The following is a 19,366-nucleotide window of genomic DNA, read 5'->3' as shown; positions in this document are numbered from 1 at the left end:
CAGTTAATATGTGCGAAGAACTATATTAGGGTCTGAAATTATATACATATCCTTCCTTCCTCCCTCCCTCCCTCCCTTTCTTTCTTCCTTTCTCCCACCCACCCTTTCTTTCATCCATTCATCTATCCATTATCCGTCCATTCTTAAATATTTCATTTCATTTTTAATTCCCCTCCTCCTTCCTTCATCCTGCTCATCCTTCCTTTCTTTCATCCATTCATCCATTCATGTATCCATCATCCACCCATTTGTTATGAAAGTATTAAATCCATCCTTTCCTTCTTCCTCCCTCTCTCCCTTCCTTACTCCCTTCCTTTTATCTACTCATTTACTGAGTACCACCTCCATGCCAGAAAATATGTAAGGCTTTCATGGATACAGAGATGGATTATTTTAACTATTTAGTGAGCATATACTACGTGCAAACATTGTGCTAGCATCCAGATAAGGAAAAACTCACTCTTCATATTATTCCTCAAATACTTATGGATAATTGACAAGTTTGCAGGACTACTCACTGCTCATCAAATCAATTTCCTCTTTTTCCTGAGCACACAGTTAAGCTACATCTCCAGGCTTTCCCTGCAGTGAGGTCTGGCCATGTGACTGAATTCTAACCAAAGAAACATGAGCAGAAGTGATGTGGGCTAGTCCCTGGCTTAGCCACAAAATTGTCCCACTCTTTCTCCAACCTGCCAGCTGGGCTTCCGCACCCAGTGTGACTCTAGAAGGCCACTTGTTGAAACTTGCCGGATCATCAGGAGCCTGGGTTCTTGAATGAACAAATGGAACAGAGCTTCTCTCCCACTCGTGATCCTCTGCTGCCCTGAACCTGCATTGCATCATCAGGTAAATAAGATAAACCTGTGCTTCTTGGGCTGGAGGGACATGGGGTTTGTCAGTTGCAGCAGTTAGCTAGACTCTATACCCGGCACCGGGGGTGTAAACATTCATGCAAACCTTTCCTTGGCACCTACTCTAGTCCAGCAAGCATACTGAGTGCCTGGAATGTGGAGCACAGCTCATTCATTCAAACACTTATTGTTCTAGGCTCTGGGGCTATAGAGATAGATAAATAACAATTAGTTGGTCATTTTCGCAAACATTCATTAGGTAATTAGCGTGTCCTAGTCTTGGAGCTAAACACTGGGGGCACGAAGAACAATTTATTCAAACATGGATTAAGTTTCCTACTGCATGCTGGACACTAGGTTAAGCACTAGGGAATCGAAGATAGATAAGACTGCTGTTCGCAAGGCGTTCACCATTTGGTGGAAGAGCCACATCGCATCCTGGTGGTGTAAGTACAGAAAGTGTTCAAATAGAACTTTGTGTGAGGTTGTGTGGTAAACCAGGAAATGATCTCTGCTTGGAGTGAGAGGGAAGGGATGGGAGCAGGGAAGATTTCAATAAGTGGTGGTTTTATATCTGGGCTTTGAAGGATGAATATAAGTTTCCTGGGCAGAGAATAGGGGGAAGGGAAATCCAGGCAGAGGACATGTGCTAAGGAGGTGTGTCCTGGGATCAATAGAGAGTTCTGTGTGACTGGAGCTCAGGGACAGGTGGCAAGGACGGAAGCAGGTGAACAGGGCGGCAGCCTGACTCAAGGCAGAGGCTCTTCTCTTTCTCCCTGCAGGGTTTGTGTGATTGGAGCTTGCACGGGTCAGAGGCTAAGACTGATTCCGTCTCTGACTGAGGTGGGAGTAGACATTCTGTCTTATGCCTCTCCCACTTCCATGGACGGGGGCTCTTTTGTTTCTCCTTTTTAAACAATACCTTTCACGGGAGCGCGAGCTTGTGATGTTATCCCACTAATATTATCTCCATTTTATGAATGAGCAAACTGATGATCAGACAGGTAAATTACTCACTCAAATCACACAGCTGTCTGATCCCAGGGTTGGCACTTAAATCTCCAAGTGAGATCATATTCATGATGTGCCTGTGGCCCTTGCAGAGCAGGAAACAAGTTTCCAGCCCCAACAATGATGCAGAGGTTCTGAAAATCTCTGGGGGTGATTGACTATATTTGGCAGAGGCCAACAAGCTTGCCCTCCCAAACACTAATCAGAACTGGCTCCACATGGAGCTCGTGTGTGTGTGGGTGTGTGTGAGTGTATGTGTGTGTGTGTGTATGTGTGTGCAGTTAGGGGTATAAGGGTGGGGGAGTCCTAGCTGAGCCAGGACCAGCCCGAGCTGTGCCGGGAAGGAATAAATCTCTCTCTGAGCCAACATTAATATAAGCTTGGCAGGTTCTGGGCAGGCCCCTGGTTGATTATGCCAATGGACGCTGGGGAGGGGAAGATTAAGCTGCCGGAGGGTGGTGTGAATGCACATCACACAGGGTAATGCCTTGAAAATATATAGCATCTAAGCCGGCAGACAGCTGAAGGCAGGGTAAAGGAGGATGGTGGGAGGTGGGGGATGGCATCTGTTTGCAATTATGATGACCAGAACCCACTGAACAAGGCTGAGGAATAAGATACCTAGGGTACCTACTTTAAGTGAGCTGCAGGAGAGCCAGTTCTAAATTCATCACATGTTTATTGGGCACCTACTCAGTGCCAGGCACTAGGGGTACAGGAGTGAATAGCCAGACACAGCCCTGCCTTCATGGAACTCATAGACCTAAGTAAGCCATCAGGCCAATTGGATATAGGTAACTGCAAAATGTGCATTAAGGAAGAGAGCAGGGAACAGTGCGGTCCCGTAGTGGCTTAGGTGGAGATCAGGGAGGTCTACCTGGAGGAGGTGACATTTGAAAGGAGAGCTGGCCAGGTGCAATGACTCATGCCTGTAATCCCAGCACTTTGGGAGGCCGAGGCGGGTGGATCACTTACCCCAGCACATCTGTGAGGGAATTTGACAAAGGTCTTGAGGCTCAGCCCAGAATTTGAGAGTCATGGACAGCCATGCCCCAGAGAAAGAGCATGATGACCTGCATAGGAGTCTGGCTTGGAGATAGCTAATGGGAAAGATCTGACAAGGCCAAGGGTCTATGGAGAGCCAGAGACCTCAAGACAGCATAGCAGAGTAGGTCACAGAGTAGCTTCTTATCCCAGAGCTTTGGAGGCTAAGAAGCTGCCTTGAGCACTCATCAGCTGGAAATCCAAAAAGAAAATAACAAAAACCAAAATAAAATTTGAGAATCTTTCCTTTGGAAACATCTTCTCACCTCAAGTTTGGAACGAGTGGTCTAATCTATTTGTCATATATTAGTATGATCATATTCAGCCAATATAATGGTAATGATGGTAATAATGGATACCAGTAACAATAATTCATTCATCTGGTGAACAAATGAGAACTTACTATGGGACCAACACTAAACTAAGAACTGGGAATAGAGTGGCAGAGACTGGGATGAAGTCTGCTTTCATGGAGCCTGCTGTTTTGTCTAGGGTAGTATTAACTACCCTTAGTTGAGAGTCTGCTAGGCACCATCTGAACAAGATGTGCCATGTCCCCATTTCCTTCCTTAACCTTCCAGCCACCCACTGGAGAAGGCACTCAGAGCCTATATTGTTGGTCCCTGTTCAAATCTTCTTTGACTGATCGGTGTACCCAGCCCTGAGCTACTATGGGTGTTGGTTGCTGACTCCTCCAGCTACTTTCCAAGATTGGTTCTAGGACTACCTTGCTCAGAAATGCCTGAGGAGTTAGGCACACTCAGGGATGATCTGTAGTCAGTGACTACTATAGGGGCTCCCCTGTCTTCCTGGAGGGCAACAGTTTGGTGTCATTCATGGTCCACAGCTCCCAGGAATCAGGCAGAAGTGAGGACTGAATTGAAACCACTACTTTGCCAAGCTTCTTCCCCCTTCTCTGTTCAGTTCCCCTCATCTTTACAAACTTTTCTCCTGAGAGCTCTCCCAAAAGAAATCTCTTGCATAAAAGTCATCAGAGCCTCAGGGACAGGACTAGGGTGAGGCAGAAGAGGCGCTCAGGGCACAAAATGTAAGGAGGTTTCCACTTTCAGGGGTTGACTTTGCACTTGTATGTGCCAGGGAGTGAGGGTTGCTTTAAATTTTGTACCCTGGGCACCTCTCCTGCCATCTAAATAAGATGCGCCATACACACCCTCTTCTCATGTCCTCACTCTGGCCCCAGTTCCAGACTTAGCTTCTCCTGAGGAAACACAACTCAAGACAGTATCTTCTATTGCACCTAATCCATAGTTGGAGACATGAAATTGGACAGACTCAGGAATTTATCCAGGATCCCACAGCTTGGAAGTGGTGGACCTCAGATCATTTGAAGTCAAATCTGATCATATTGTCTTCAGGGAAATATGTTTGCTTATCTTGGGAGCAGAGACTCAAAGATGAGTTAAAATGAGAAAAGAAATCCCAGACTTTGAAAGACACCTCCAGTTTCATCTGGTGCAGCCAATGCCTCGAGGCACCTACAGCAGTTGCTATGGCCATTTTAAGGATGAGAAAACTGAGAACCAGTGGTTAAAAGTCAACACTGAAACCACAGTAAAGGCTTAACTCACCTTTTCAAAGCTACCTGGGTGAGGAGGGACAGAATCAGGACTTGAATGCTCATGTCTCTGGCTTTGACACTTTGAGGTGGTCTTGAAGGTTGAGAGGGATCTGGGAGCAGCCGGTGGTGGGTGGTAGAAGTAGATGGTGCCACCCAAATGGTTGGCATGATCCAAGAAAGGCAAACCTCTGCTATGGATCTGACCTGAGTTTCAGAGGAATGGGGTTGCCCTCCATATCTGTAAGCCTGGGGTGTGTATCAGTGTCTGTTGGCATGGGATTTATTCTCTCCCTGTAATCCATGCGTGGCCTCATAACTGCCTCTGCTAAGTACTGACACAATCAAGTCTCAAGGAAAAACAGCTTTCCTTTGCTCACCTCATATTTATCTTATTATGATCTGTCCCAGCAAATAGAGCAGCTGATTGTGCACTTATAGTGACGGCTTAAGATGTCCCCTCCTCTTCTAGTTCAGTTTCTAAGTGGAATTGCCTGTTAAACCTGCCATCTTGGAATTGCTAAAATGGAAATACAAGAAGAAAGGAATTAACCTGTGGAATAGAGAATCAGTAGGCTGGAGAGGGAACACATGGGTGTGTGATCTTTGGCCAGTCATGGCTCAGTCTGGACTATAGTTTCTTCCTCTGTAAATTGGTGGGAGGGAGGCTGTGTCCAACCCTATTTTCTCTCTCCATCCTTCTAGATGACCCCACCTCCCCAAACTCTATGCTCTTCTGGATGTGCAAGAGCACTGGTGATGCACGCAAGCCTAGGAGGGGTGGATTCCAGAATATGAGTTTCTGGGGGCTCGGAAAGGAAACAGATATTTATCATGCATCATTATGCACCCTGCTATCTGCAGATACTTCAGTGTTACTGCAGGGGATTCTCTGAATTTCTCTGCTTTTGACCTCCCATTCTCCCCTGCCCCTAGCTCAATCCCCCAGTGATCCAGTCCCCTGCACTCTGGAAGCTGTTTCAATGGAAACTTCTTATCCAGATCTAAATGACTTTTAAGCCACCATTGCATAGTTCTGTGCCAAACCCATACAAAGGGGAGCTCCAAAATTACTTAACTTTTCAGAGTCCTGGTTCCGAATCTCTTATTCCATACCATTCCCTACCCTGCACTGGACTTTCTTCTGCTTCCCCCAAGTTTCTTACTCCATCATTCCTCCCCTTGATGGCTTGATGTTTCCTGCAACATGATTCTGGATAGATTCTCAAGAAAGAGGATGTGCTGCTGTATATGAAGATCTGTGTGTCCCGAATGCTTTCAGCTAGTCCAAAGACCAGGAACCATATCCCTAGGTTTTACCTCTTCCCTGTATCCCTGGCGTCTATAAAATAAACATTTAACTCCTCAGCAATACAGCAGCTAGCCTCGATGAGTCCTTCCCATCTCCATGCCATTGTCCAGGCTGTTCTCCCTAATTCTCTCTAATTAACAGTTAATTAGAGCTTATTCTGTGTTTTTATGACAAGCGGATGCAATAAGCAATTTCGAGAGCTGTGGATTCCAGAAGAGGGAGGACTGGATAAGATTGTCACTCCCTTCTTGTATTTTGCTATAATCCACATGGAGAATCTAAGGCTTGCTGAGTAATGTTCCGGGAGCTAGTTGTCTTCTCTGAGCCTCAGCGTTGCCCATCTGTTCAAATGGGTGGGCTGGTAGACTCAGAGCCAGTGGTTCTCTGAGATGAAGCCTTCTATGCTGTCTGCTGGTCTTTCCTGAGTCTCACGGGGCAGAAGGGTTTTGAGAGCATTCATCAGTTAATGTATCACTTGTTCATTAAAGATTCTTTCTAGACATTCCACTTTTCCAGGCATCCAATCCCCATTCCCAACCGTGCTGACAAATTGCTGCTTGAAGTTCCTGGTCCCAGAGGCCTTCTTAAAATGTTCAGGAATGCAGGCATGCAAGGTAAGGAGGGGAGTGTGGGGGCATGCTGGCTGGAGGCCAGCAGCCGCAGCCGCGGGAGGAAGGGACAGAGGGGTGGGGTGCAGGCACCCCGAGATTGCTCAGACAGCAAGGCGGTCAGCGGCATCCTGACTTTGAAAGCAGTCCAAAACAAGGCCTGTGTCTTAGTCTCCAGTGATGTCACAGCTAATCATTAGCCTGGTAATTACATTGAAAGCCTTCTGCGATCTTATCCTCAGCAGGGTCATTAATGCAAGGCAACCACACCAGTAAATGTCTCATTAGTCTTATTTTAGACTTATGTATTTTTCAGGACTACAGAATTTTAATAGTCTGCTTTCCCCTCAGCTCCCCCTCCTGCGACATTAATATCTATTCCTCATGCCAGACTCTCCCAACACAGCCCCCTCCCTGTTTTCCCTGCCTAAATCCCCCAAGAGGAAAGCCCAGCATGGAAGGGAGGCTGGAGTGGGGGTCGGTAGCGGCGAGTCTTTGGCTTCCTCGCTAGCCCCAGCTCTGTTTCTGGCCCCAGTCTCTTTCCTGTAATGACAACCTTGTCCTGTGTATTCTATGTCTTCCTCAGGAAGCCTCATTCTTTATTTTAACCCTCTTTAAACCTTTTTTCTTATTATTAAAGAAATGCATACTCATTACAAAGACAGGAAGAAAAAAATTACTGTTAATCTCAGACTCCAGGAAGAATGATTCCCCGACCACCTCTTGCTCCCCACTCCAGCTGTGTTGGCTTTTCCTCTGTCCCTGGAGTGGGCTGGTCCTCTCCCCTTTCAGAGCCTTTGAACATTGCTGTGCCTTCTTCTGCCCAGAGCACTTTCTTCTCTACTCTGCCCCTAGCTGACTCCTGCTCATTCTTCAGGGTGCAACTCAAACATCACTTCCTCCTAGGAGCCCTTCCTGCCTGCATTCCCATTCAAGTTTAGAATTGTGCCTCTGTCATTTGATGCCATAGTCCCTGCGACACATCACACAGGTGACAATCACCATCAACCATCTATATGTGACATTGGTTGGCTGCAGTCTGCCTGAGTAGGCAGCATACTTCAGGTGGGCAGAGACTACCACTGTGTGGTTCATCAACTATAGAGTCCCGTTTGTCACCTCATGGGCAGCAGATACAAGGAAGCACTCAATAAATACTTGTTGAATGAATGGATGAATGAGTGGATGGGCTGAAGAGAAAGTGGATGAAAGGCTGGATGGCTAGATGGCTAGACTGACTGATGAATGGATGAATGAATGAATGAATGAATGAATGAATGAATGGAGAGATGGATGGATAAGTGGGTGAATGAATAGATGAATAGATGGTTGTGTGAATAGGTGGTTGGATGGATGAATAAATGGGTGGATGGATGGATAGATAAATGGGTAGTTGGGTGGATAGACAGATGAATGGGTGGATGTTTGGATGAATGAATGGGTGAGTGGATGAATAGATAGATGAGCATATGGGTGAATGGGTGGATGATTGGCTGGCTGGCTGGATGAATGAATAGCTGGATGGATGAAGGGGTGGATGAATGGGTGAGTGGATGGGTGGATGGGTGAATGGTTAGATGAATGAATGGATGGATAGCTGAACTTATTCAGACTATCCTTCTTCAGTCTGTCCTTGACAATTTTAGATATCAATAAAATAATACAATGTGTAATTTTGTATCTGACATTTTCATTCTACATTTTTCTATATATTAACAACTATTAGCACTTTTGATGACTGTGTAGTATTCCATTAGGTGGACACTCCCTAATTCACTCGATCAGTTTCCTTCTGGTGTGCATTTGAGATGATATTTCACGAAGGTGAAGGCATTGGGCTCTAGCCCTAAGCACCAGGGTTCAGAAACTGCCATACCAGCATCTCAGCAGCATGACCACTTGATTACACACAGGCTGTGTAATCTCTCTGTGTCTCAGTTTCCTCATCTGTAAAACAATGGTGATAACTTCTGGAGTTCTTAGAAAGATGAAATCAATTCAAGTAAAATATGGTGAACAGTTCTTGGTACCTAGTAAACACTAATTACTGTTTTCAGTTGTCACTCATACGTGATTCGGTGAGGGCTATCCAGGTGGATGGAGCCTTAACTTTATCTCTGACTGTTTTGTCAGGACAGTCAGAGTGTTGCTAGAATCCTAAACCTTAGAATGCTCAGGATAGGAGCCAAAACATCTCCTTTTCCACTAATGGGCTCATAGTTTACAGGGAGCATTCTGCAAAGCATGTTGGTCAGCAACCTGTACTATCATTTCTTTTTCACATTTCCAGTCTTGTCCTCAGATCTTTCCTCTGAACAGTGTGGCAGGAAGAGCCAGGGCTTTGGAGTAAGGGAGTCCCGGAGAATTTTGGAAAGTAACTTCCAGTTTTTGAGCCTTAGTGTTATCCATAAGCAGTAGCAAACATGCCCAGATTGCAGGGGTGCTGAGAGAATCGATGGGCAAATGTATGTCTGGTGTTTGGCCTGTGCCAGTGCCCTGACCTCTTATTCCTCAGCGGTCACCATCCTGAGACATGTGCTGAGTGGCTCCTGTGTACCTGGTCACATGTCAGGGGCTTGCCACGCTGTATCACAGTAAACAAGCAAAGAAAGGAAGAAATAAAGGCAGGTAGAGAAATGGGTAGATTTTGATTATGGAAACTTAAAGATGCAAAGCAGACCTTTTCCTCTTCTTTGCAAGCTTTGGTTCTGAAACGTTCCAATAACATCACCCTTGCAGTCCTCATTTATTTAGCATCAAGAATTGCATGGTAGGTGAGAACGATTCCATGAGATAACTGTTAACACACAGTGAGTAAGCTATTTTTCTTCCTTTACTGTAAAAAGAGACAGGCCCCAAAGAAGCCAAAAGTCACAGAATCAGAATGTTATCACTGGAGAGGAGCTTGGAGATGAGGTCTTCTTACTTTTGGAGCCAGACAGACCCTCTGCCCTGAGCCACGCTTCCATCATCTATGCTTACTGAACTCAGAAATGAGGCAACTATCACGTGTCCCCCACCTCACCTTACTCCCAAATCTTTTTTCTCATTGCTATGGAGCCTGAAGGCCCTCCTACCCAGACTATCACGCCAGGTCACAAAGATGTGTCATGGAGTTTGGGGACCTTTTCATTGGTGTACATGCACCACAGGGCATAATCCATGAGGATCTTTTTTTGCTACTGGTTACCCAGAGACTGGCATGTTGCCTGGCCTGGACACATGTAGGGGCCTCATAATTATCTGTCGAATGAATGAGTGAATACATTTTTACCTGGAGAAGGAGCTGCAAGCCTAGAGAAGCCAGCTGCCAAGCCTCCTTCCCCGGCTCCTTCCCCGGAGCCTGTGATATTTAATTAATATGAGCCAAGCAGAGCCCACTTTATGGTGCTGGCCCAGGGGCCACCCATAATTGAGAAATGATAGGAGGCACCTGTGACTTGACCTTGGCTAATGATCGATGGACCCATATGGAGACCAGGAGCCAAGGATTCACGGGCTGGAGCATCCATCCAGAGAGCACAGGTGGAAGAAAGGGAAAAGAGATGTTTGCAGCCCTGGCCTGTGATCGCAGAGAGTGGGACAACTCCTGGGAAATTCTGATGATAGCCTTTCCCAGGGGGAACACGCAGAGGTGTTGAGGGCTTGCCAGAAGCCAGGCTGTGGCTGTGCACTTTACAAGGAGGCTTAGAATGACAGTAGGTGCTAGAGTTCTTTATGGGGACTTAGTACATATCTGTTTATTGAATGAATACATGAAAGAATCAAGGGATGCTTTGTAGGGAAGCAGAATAGAAATAACATCTCACCAGGTGAAGGGGAGAGAGGCTTAGACTAGTGCAGCCCTCTCTGCTCCTGCCTTTTGGCTCTGGTGATGTTTTGGGGGTGAAGAGGAGCTCTGTGTTGTCGACTCCAGTCTGGGGTCTGCTCCTCTGCTCCCCTGGCTCCAGCATCTGAATCCTCAAAGATGCAGCCCCCTTATTTCCCTCCCAAGGGAAGAGGGCTCTATCTGGGGGAGCTGCTGCCATCATTTCCATCTCCAGAGGAGCAGAATCTTCAGGGCCTTAGGTATCCCCCACCTGTGCCGAGCAATGTTCTGGCACAGAGAGGAACTCCAGAGGTCCTTTCACACCCTCTGGAGGAGACATCACACTCACCGAAGGTATAAAAGACAGAAATAGAATTCAGATAACAAGGCTCTGGTGGGTGGTGGTAGGGCCTTCAGCAGGGAAGGCGTTTGGCTCCAGCCACAAGGTCGCAGAAGCGTGGACCTCCTATGACCAAGAGGTGAATGCAAAATGACAAGACTGCAGAAAACAGTACTTTAGAGTTCATAGGGCATTTTTCAAATCCAGCATGGAGAGGAGAAAAAGGCAATTAATGTTTCTATGAATGGAGGCACCAATGGCTGCTTGGAGAGCAGAAGCTGCCAGCCGAGGGCTCAGGGCTGAGCAGTATCAGCCCTGAGCACGGAGATTCAAACCACGGTTCCAGGCCAATGCTCTGCTCTCTTCCCCCAACAGCTCTCCACCCTTTCTGAGCCCTCAGGAGAGAGAGAGAGAGAGAGAGAGAGAGAGCGAAGAGAGCACACATCTCACCCTCTCTCTCTTTTTAATTTTGGTAAAATACACATCACATAAAATCTGCAATTTTAGCCATTTTAAGTATACATTTCAGTGACATTAAATGCATTGTTATGTAGCCATCACCACCATCCATCTCCAGAACTCTCTACATCTTGCAAAACTGAAACTCTGTACCTAAAAATAAATAACCCCATTCCCTCCTCCCTACCTTCCAGTTTCTGGCAACCACCATTCTACTTTGTCTCTGTGAATTTGACTCCCTTAGGTACCTCATATAAGTGGAATCATATGGTATTTGTCTTTTTGTGACTGGCTTATTTCACTTAATGTCTTCAAGGTTCATCTGTGTTGTGACTGTATTTCAGAATTGTCTTCCTTTTTATTGCTGAACAATATTCCACATATATGGGTTCCATGGATATATCACATTTTGCTCATTCATTCATCTGTTGATGGACAGGGGATATTTCCATGTTTTGGCTATTGTGAATATATTGCTATGAACATTGGAGTTCAAATATCTCTTTGAGATACTGCTTTCCATTCTTTAGGGTATATAACCGGATGCAGAATTTCTGGATGACAAGATAATTCTATGTTTAACTTTTTGAAAATCTGCCAGACTGTTTTCCACAGCAGCTGCACCATTTTACATTCCCACAAACAGTGCAGAGTTCCAGTTTCTCCACATCCTCGCCAACCCTTGTTATTTCCTTTCCTTTTTTTTTTTTTTTTAATAGTAGCCATTCTAATGGGTAGCTGGTGGTATCTCACTGTGGTTTTGATTTGCATTTACCTAATGTCTAGAGGATGTTGAGCATTTTTTCATGTGCTTGTTGGCCATTTGTAAATCTCCTTTCCATGTGATGCAGAGAAAAGAGCCCGTCTTTTAAGAGTCCAAAAAATCCCCTGCTAGCCTAGTCACGGCTCAACCTTTAACTTCTTCACTGTGTGACTTTGCAAAAATAGCTTCACCTCTCTGGGCTCCAGTTTCATCATTGATGAAATAAAGAAAATTATGCATGTCCATGGGGGCCAACATGAGGACTTGAGGAGGGTTTAAGATTCTAGTTCCTAGCTCATATGCAACCCTTAATGAATGCTAATTCATTTACCTCCATAGTTCATCTGCTTTTGAAGTTGGGATGCTGGTGATTGACTAGGGTTGCAGTATCTCTGTGAACTGGCCTCAGTGACCAGCCAGAGGCACAAACAGACGTTCAAGGAAAGGGTGATTCTGACCTGTGTCTTTGCTTTTTTAAAGAGTGGGCTTTGCATCATATCCAGTTTGGCCACTCCAGTGCTGTGCCTGTGCCTCACCACCCAGAATTTGTGGTTCTTTGAGGGCTGGAGTCATGCCCTGTTCCTTTCTCTATTACTCCATAATGGCTAGCATTGTAGGTAAAGAAAGGTTATCTAATTGTTCAGCAAACTAATTCTCCATTCCATCTAGACCTATAGCAAGGCCACATTTCCAGCCTCTCTTGCTGCGGGTTGGGGCTGTCTTACTGCATTCTGGCCATGGTCATTATGAGAAGGGTCAGTGCTGAGGGGACTGCCATACCCACTCTGGTCATAAGGACTTACAGCTGAGGCCCATCCTGTTCCACTGCCTGGGTTGTGCCTCTGACTCCCTGAGCAGTTCTACCTCCCACCAGAAGCAGCTTCTGATTGTAGTCACACTGTCTCCAAACCACCCTGACCAGGCAAAGGTCTGCAGCCCAGTGGGTTCAAAACCCAGGTCTACTACCGCCTCAGTGTGTGAACTTGAACATGAGCACTCACTGAGCCTGCTTCTTCCCTTGTAAAATGCGTGTGATTAAAATCCCCACTTTGTTGGGTTGCTGTGAAGTTGAAAAAAGATTATGCCTAACATGCTGACAATGATGACATTTCCTGGGGAACCCAGTTAGTTTCCAGAAGGTCAGCATCTGTAAACTAATCTTGTTGAATCACTGTGGAATATCAAATGCTCCCTGTCACATCAGGGGCAGCCTTGGGAGAACAGGGATCAGTGAACTGCAGTCCATGAGCCAAATCTGGCCCACTGCCTGTTTTTGTCAATAAAGTTTTATTGGAACACAGTCATACTCATTTGTTAATACATGACTGTTCATCAAGGTAGGGCTGCTTTTGCAATACGATGGCAAAGGTGAGTAGTTGCAACAGAAACCTTGTGGCCCTCAAAGCCTAAAATGTTTCTAATCTGGCTCTCTACAGTGAGATTTTGCTGATCCTTGGTGTAGAACAATCTGAGCGCTGGCACTTATAAGACCAGAGTTCGAAACTCGCCTTTGCCCTCCTTGGCTGTGTGGTGTTGACACATATTGTGTAAAACCATCATTCCTCATTTGCCAAACTGAAGTGATAAATTTACACCATAGGATCGTGGGGATGATGAGATAAGATGCTTGTGCAAAATGCTTCTCACTGTGTCTGCATGCAACAAGAACTCAAGGAACCCTTAGGCTTTAGCTGCTGTGTGTCACAATCCCTGGTATCCGGTGAGTGCTGAATATGTTCCTGTTGCCTCATGCAGGTATCTTCCCCATCATCTCTGCCTAGGCAGAGGTTGGGGACCTCATCTCTGCTACAGAGGAGTTAGTTGCTGGTCCATGGTGGGCACTCAGTAACAGCAATTAATGAGGCCACTCAGCCCTTCGAGGCTCAAAGCAAATCCACGAATTCAAAAGCTGCCCTTGGCCAGGGCATGGTGGCTCATGCCTATAATCCCAGCATTCTGGGAGGCGGAGGCAGGTGAATAGCTTGAGCCCAGGAATTTGACAGCAGTCTAGGCAACATGGCAAGACACTGTTTCTACAGAAAATGCAAAAATTAGCTGAACATGGTGGTGCACACCTACAGTCCCAGCTACTCGGGAGGCTGAGGTGAGAGGATCACTTGAGTCCAGAAGGCAGAGTTGCAGTGAGCCAAAACTGCACCACTGCACAAGTCTTGGCGGCAGAGTGAGACTGTGTCTCAAAAAAAAAAAAAAAAGCTGCCCTTAACACTGGGGTGGGGGCACTTTTCTGTCCTGATGCCCTGTACCCTATGCTCAACTCCCATCACACTTCCTGTAAGTGATGGAAAGAAGTCAGTCAGAGGAAAAAGACAGATCGAGTCCCTCCATGGCCCTGGCATTTCCCTGCAGATCTCTGGATTTCCATATATTTGAAAACCTAATATAAACAACAGAGAAGAAATTTGCATTTCGGGCAGCAAGGAATGAAAAATTGAGGCGGTATAATGTATTGCCGAGCCAGAAAGAGGGATGACCGTGGTGAGACCAACCTCTTACGACAGGCCCAATAGGCCGGTGGCAAACTCATTTCCTGGCAGAATATAGGGTTCATCTGTTGGAACATTTAACAGGCATCAAAGAAAGATCGCTTCCACCTCTCGCCGTCGCCCGAGATGCCACGCTCCTGCCTCTCTTTTTTGCCATTTTATTAAACCCCTTTATGCGGTTTTAATACAATATGTATGATCCACATGGAGACAAATAAATTCTTATGTACTTTTCAGGATTCAGAGAGTTCTAATGGTTATGTATGCTTTATTTATATTTTCTGAGCGACATTAAAAGGACGATGTGTAAAAATATGCAACCCAAACTGATGGTGATTTATGGTTACTCATGGTGTGATGGCAAAATGGAAAGTTATGAAGTTAATTTCCAAATGTGTGGCGGTGGGGAAGGGGACACTGTGGCCTGCAGTAGTGGCAAAGGTCTTAGTTCTGGCAAAGGTTGGATTTGGTGGGAAGTTTGTTATTGGGATGATCATGGATCTAAGGCCTTTTATGGAAGCAGGGTAGAGCCAGTGGGAATATTATGGGTGTTTCCTTTGATGCTGGAGATGGGGAAGGGCTGCCCAGAGAGGTTAAGTCGGTTTTCTAAAGTCACACAGCAAGGGAGTGGCAGAGTTAGGATAAGAAGTCCTTCTGTTGTTCCTCCTTGGGGTGTCACAAAGCTGCTTAAGAATCTGCCACAGGTTTCATAATTCCTCTGGTGGCCTCCAAGTGGTAGGAAAACAGCCGCAACTCCAAAATGGGCAGACAAGGGCAATCCACAGAAGTCCCTCCTTGACCTTCTTCTAGCATATGCCATACCAGGGCAGAGTAGGACCAACATGTGCGGAAACACTGGAGCTGAGATCTATGTGAGTGGCTCTGGGAATCCACTCATGGGAGCACTGGGGATCTGGAAGCTGGCAGTGCCACCCACTTCATGGCCCAGACAGGCATGAATTTACCTATGGCCGGGGATGTTGGTTTACTGGGAACCTGAAGGGTGAAGGGATTCAGAACTCATACTGAAACAAGTTCTCCCCTTTCCTGCTGGACTCCCCCACACTCTGCCCTTCAAGTCTAATGTCCATTCAGTTCTTGATTTTGGAGTCAGGGATTCTGCAGAACAAGTGTTTAGAGCCCAGGCTGCCCGGGGTTCAAATCCCAGCCTTACTGCTTAGGAGAGCTAGCTGCTTAACTTCTCCAGGGGCCTCATTTCCTCACCTGTGTAGAGGGATGATGACTCTTACTCTGGAGAAGTGTTGGGAGCTGGGGATAGTCCAACGCACAGAAGGAGCTTAGCAAAGCATTCCCAGTCCAAATAAATGCTGGCTTTCATTACTACTGTTATGTTCCACCTGTTTCTGGACCTCACTTTTCCCATCTGCACAATAAGGGAACTTAAATAGTTGATCTGAAACTCCCTGGGCTGTGTCCTGGACTTTAACAGGGCAATCCCAAAATCTGGCAGCTCCAACGTTCACTAATGCTTGTCGGATATTTACAAGAGTTCCCTTCTACTTTTTGGCTCGATGTATCAAAAGCTGTAAAAAAATTCATTTCCTTTGATTCAGCAGCTTTTACTTCTGGAAGCTTTTACCTTAGCAGATTAATCATGGGCATATGCAAAGCATTGACTACAAGCATTTCTGTTGTGTTGTTTAAAATAGAGAAAATTGGAAGTGACCCAAATGGGAACAATGGGGAACAGGTTAAATACACTACGATGTAGCAATAGAACATCTGGGGGGCTAACTGGGCACTTACTGTATGCCCAGCCTAGGGTGAACACTTAACACTTTTGCATTGCATTTAATCCCACAATCACATTGATAGGTTGTGATTAGTTTGGCCACAAGGGAGCCAAACTCAGAGAAGGAAAGCATCCACCCCAGCCCACACAGCTGGCAAGTGGCAGAGCTTGGAGCCAACCTGAATTTCTGACTCCAAACCTGGCCTCTCTCACCACACCACATTCCTCAGGTTGATGTCAGGAAAGTGGCCCCGAGGAGAAAGGGCTCCTTGATGACTGGCACACATGGAGTCACCTGTGAGTTATAGGCTTTGGGACCATGAGAACACAGCAGTGTACTTAAACTTCTATGAAGCCACCATGTGTGACTTGATGCCAATTTTATCATTGTGTGTTTATGAATTTACCCTGGACCAGTTTGCTATGGTTTTTATCTGTGGGAAATATTTACCTTTTGTTTACTCCAATGTCAGTTTTTAGGTTCCAAGATTATGTGACTCAACATCAGGTTTATGTTCCTACTCTTCATCCATCCCTCTAAATGTCTGTGGATGCTCATCTAACCACCAACTCACTCCTTCACTCATCTATCCATTACCCATCCCTCAGTCCAACCATCCATCCATCCATCTATCCATCCAACCATCCATCCATCCATCCATCCATCCATCCATCCATCCATCCATCCATCCATTTGCCCATCTACCTGCACATTCATCCATCCTTTTATTCACTCATCTACTAACCCATCCATCTACACAATCACCCATCAACCCATTCACCAATTTACCTGTCTGTCCATCCATCCATCCATCCATCTATCCATCCATCCATATATTCCTCCATCCACCCATCTATCCCTCCATCCATCCATCCACCCATCTTTCTATTTATTCATCTATTTGATTGGTTGGCTGCTTCATTTTTCGTTTATTCATTTATTCATTAAATCATCAAATATTTATTGAATAACTCCTAGGTACTAGGCACTGTGCTAGTACGCATCAGGGTTACAGAAATGAACAAGCCAAACACAGCCTCTGCCTTGAAGGATCTTGCAGACCAGTAGGGCTGCTGAATGAGCAAGCAAACCATTGTAATCATTTGCCAGTCAATAAAGATTTAGGTTATTCTGCTTTATTTTTCTCCATAGCATTTATCACACACTGCCAGTACACTGTATTTTACTGTTTATTTTTTGTCATCCCACATGATAGCTCCATGAAGTCAGGAATTTTATTCTGTGATTACTGTATCTTCCACTCTAGATGAGTATCTGCTCAACACACAATTCATTAACGACAAGATGAGTATATGGAGTAGACTGAACCTGATGTGATCTTGGCCTTGCCAAGCTCATCGTGTCATGGGAATTCAGACAATGATCAAGTTATTAGAAAAATGATGTCACTTTGGAGGAGAGGAACAGTGCAATAAAAGTCCCCAGTAGAGATTTTGAGTCAGTTTGAAAGTTTCAGGAAGGGGTCAGAGTTTCCCAGGTGAAGGGGTTGGGGTAGGGCGCACGTACGGGGAACAGCATAGATAAGGGCTTTGAGATGCAAAAGAGCCTTTAAAATAATCAGATTCTGCCCATGTACATAAGCACTTTCCAGTTGGTAAAACATTTTTCTTCTCTATGGTCCTTTTATATGCAAAGCACATTTATGTGGCAAGACAACTGTTTTCTCTCTCTCATATTTCTGGATAGAGAAACTGAGGCCCCAGAAAAAAGTCCCATGGCAAAGTGAAGCCTCATGCCTTGACTGCAGGGCTGGAAGGCCATGTGGCCCTGCCACTCATCATGGTGATCACTGGGCTGGAACATAGAATATGGTTACTTTACCTTCATATTGGGTGAGATAACTATCGAATGTATTGTAGATTTGTGAGTGACCTCTGCTTCCTGGTGAGGTGGTGTCTCTGGTGAACACTGACTCTGGGGCCAAGCGGATGGGGTTCACATCCCAGCTCTACCCACTCCTTTCTTTCTCCTCAGATACAATTAACTAAAAAGTGGAATGAACTCACGCCTGTGATCCCGGCACTTTGGGAGGCCGAGGTAGGTGGATCACGAAGTCAGGAGTTCAAGACCAGCGTGGCTAACATGGTGAAACCCCGTCTCTACTGAAAATACAAAAATTAGCCGGGCTTGGTGGTGCATGCCTGTTGTCCTGGCTACTTGGGAGGCTGAGGCAGGAGAATCGCTTGAACCTGGGAGGCGGAGGTTGCAGTGAGCCGAGATCAAGCCACTGCACTCCAGCCTGGATGACAGAGTGAGACTCTGTCTCAAACAAACAAACAAACAAATGAAAGTGGAATGAAGACCTGACACTCATGAGGAAGTCCTCAGTAAATGTTAAGATTTCCTCCAACAAATACTGACAGAACCTACTCTCTGCAGCCCCTGTACTATGATCTAGGGATGCATCGATAACGAAGACCAGATGTCATTATGGTTTACACACTGGTAGGCTCTCTAGGAAACCCTTCTTCCTGATGTTTCCCAAGGCAGATGTCACCATGTCCTTTCCATGAAGGAGCTACCATTGTTGCATAACTTTGGGCAAATTTTTGGATCACCTTGGGGCTTGGTTTCCCCATATCTTTAATTACTTCTCCAAGCCAGACACTCAAGATTGCCTGACTCTGAGTGACCCCATGATGGCATGGGACCTCATGGCTGACATACCTACCAATGCCCAGAGCCCTGGAGGAAGAGCAAGCCCACTTCTGATCACAAAATGAAATTGGGGGCTTTCTGCAGAAGCCTTTAATCCTGCAGAGGCTGACAGTCCCAAAAACAAGCTGACAAGGAGCGATTTATTTGAGACCGTCCTCAAAGGAGAGAATAAGGCTAGTTTGGAGGAAACGTGCCCAGACATCTGAAGGCAAATTTCCAAGATGGCACTTCCTGCTGGAGGCTCTGGGTGATAAAAGACCACCTCTCTGGCCTGCTTTGAGGGTCCACCTGGCACTGGGAAGTGAGCCACCAGGAACCTACCACTCTTGCTTTTAAGCTGGTGCTGGAGTTGTGTGTTTGCTGTGAATCACTTACAAAACTTTCCTGAGACATCAGCGTGTTGTCTTGGAGTGGAGAGTTTCTTATGGAAATTCTAGTAGCTGGGAAAAAAACTCCTGATGTTTTCTAAGAAACCCAGGAGTATAAAAAGAGGGCTTTCCTGTGAATTATTCCCCCTCCTTGGAACATCTAATGAATCCATCAGCAGGTCCTGTCAGTTCTGTCTCCAGATTCATCTCTGGATATCTCTAGGGTCTGAGCCCAACCTACTCTCTGTGTCGCTCCACTCCAGCCCAAGCCACTATCATTTCACTC

This window comes from Macaca mulatta, chromosome 10 (genome assembly GCF_049350105.2).
Source record: "Macaca mulatta isolate MMU2019108-1 chromosome 10, T2T-MMU8v2.0, whole genome shotgun sequence".
Classification (NCBI taxonomy): Eukaryota; Metazoa; Chordata; class Mammalia; order Primates; family Cercopithecidae; genus Macaca; species Macaca mulatta.
Note: the sequence above shows the minus strand (reverse complement) of the source record.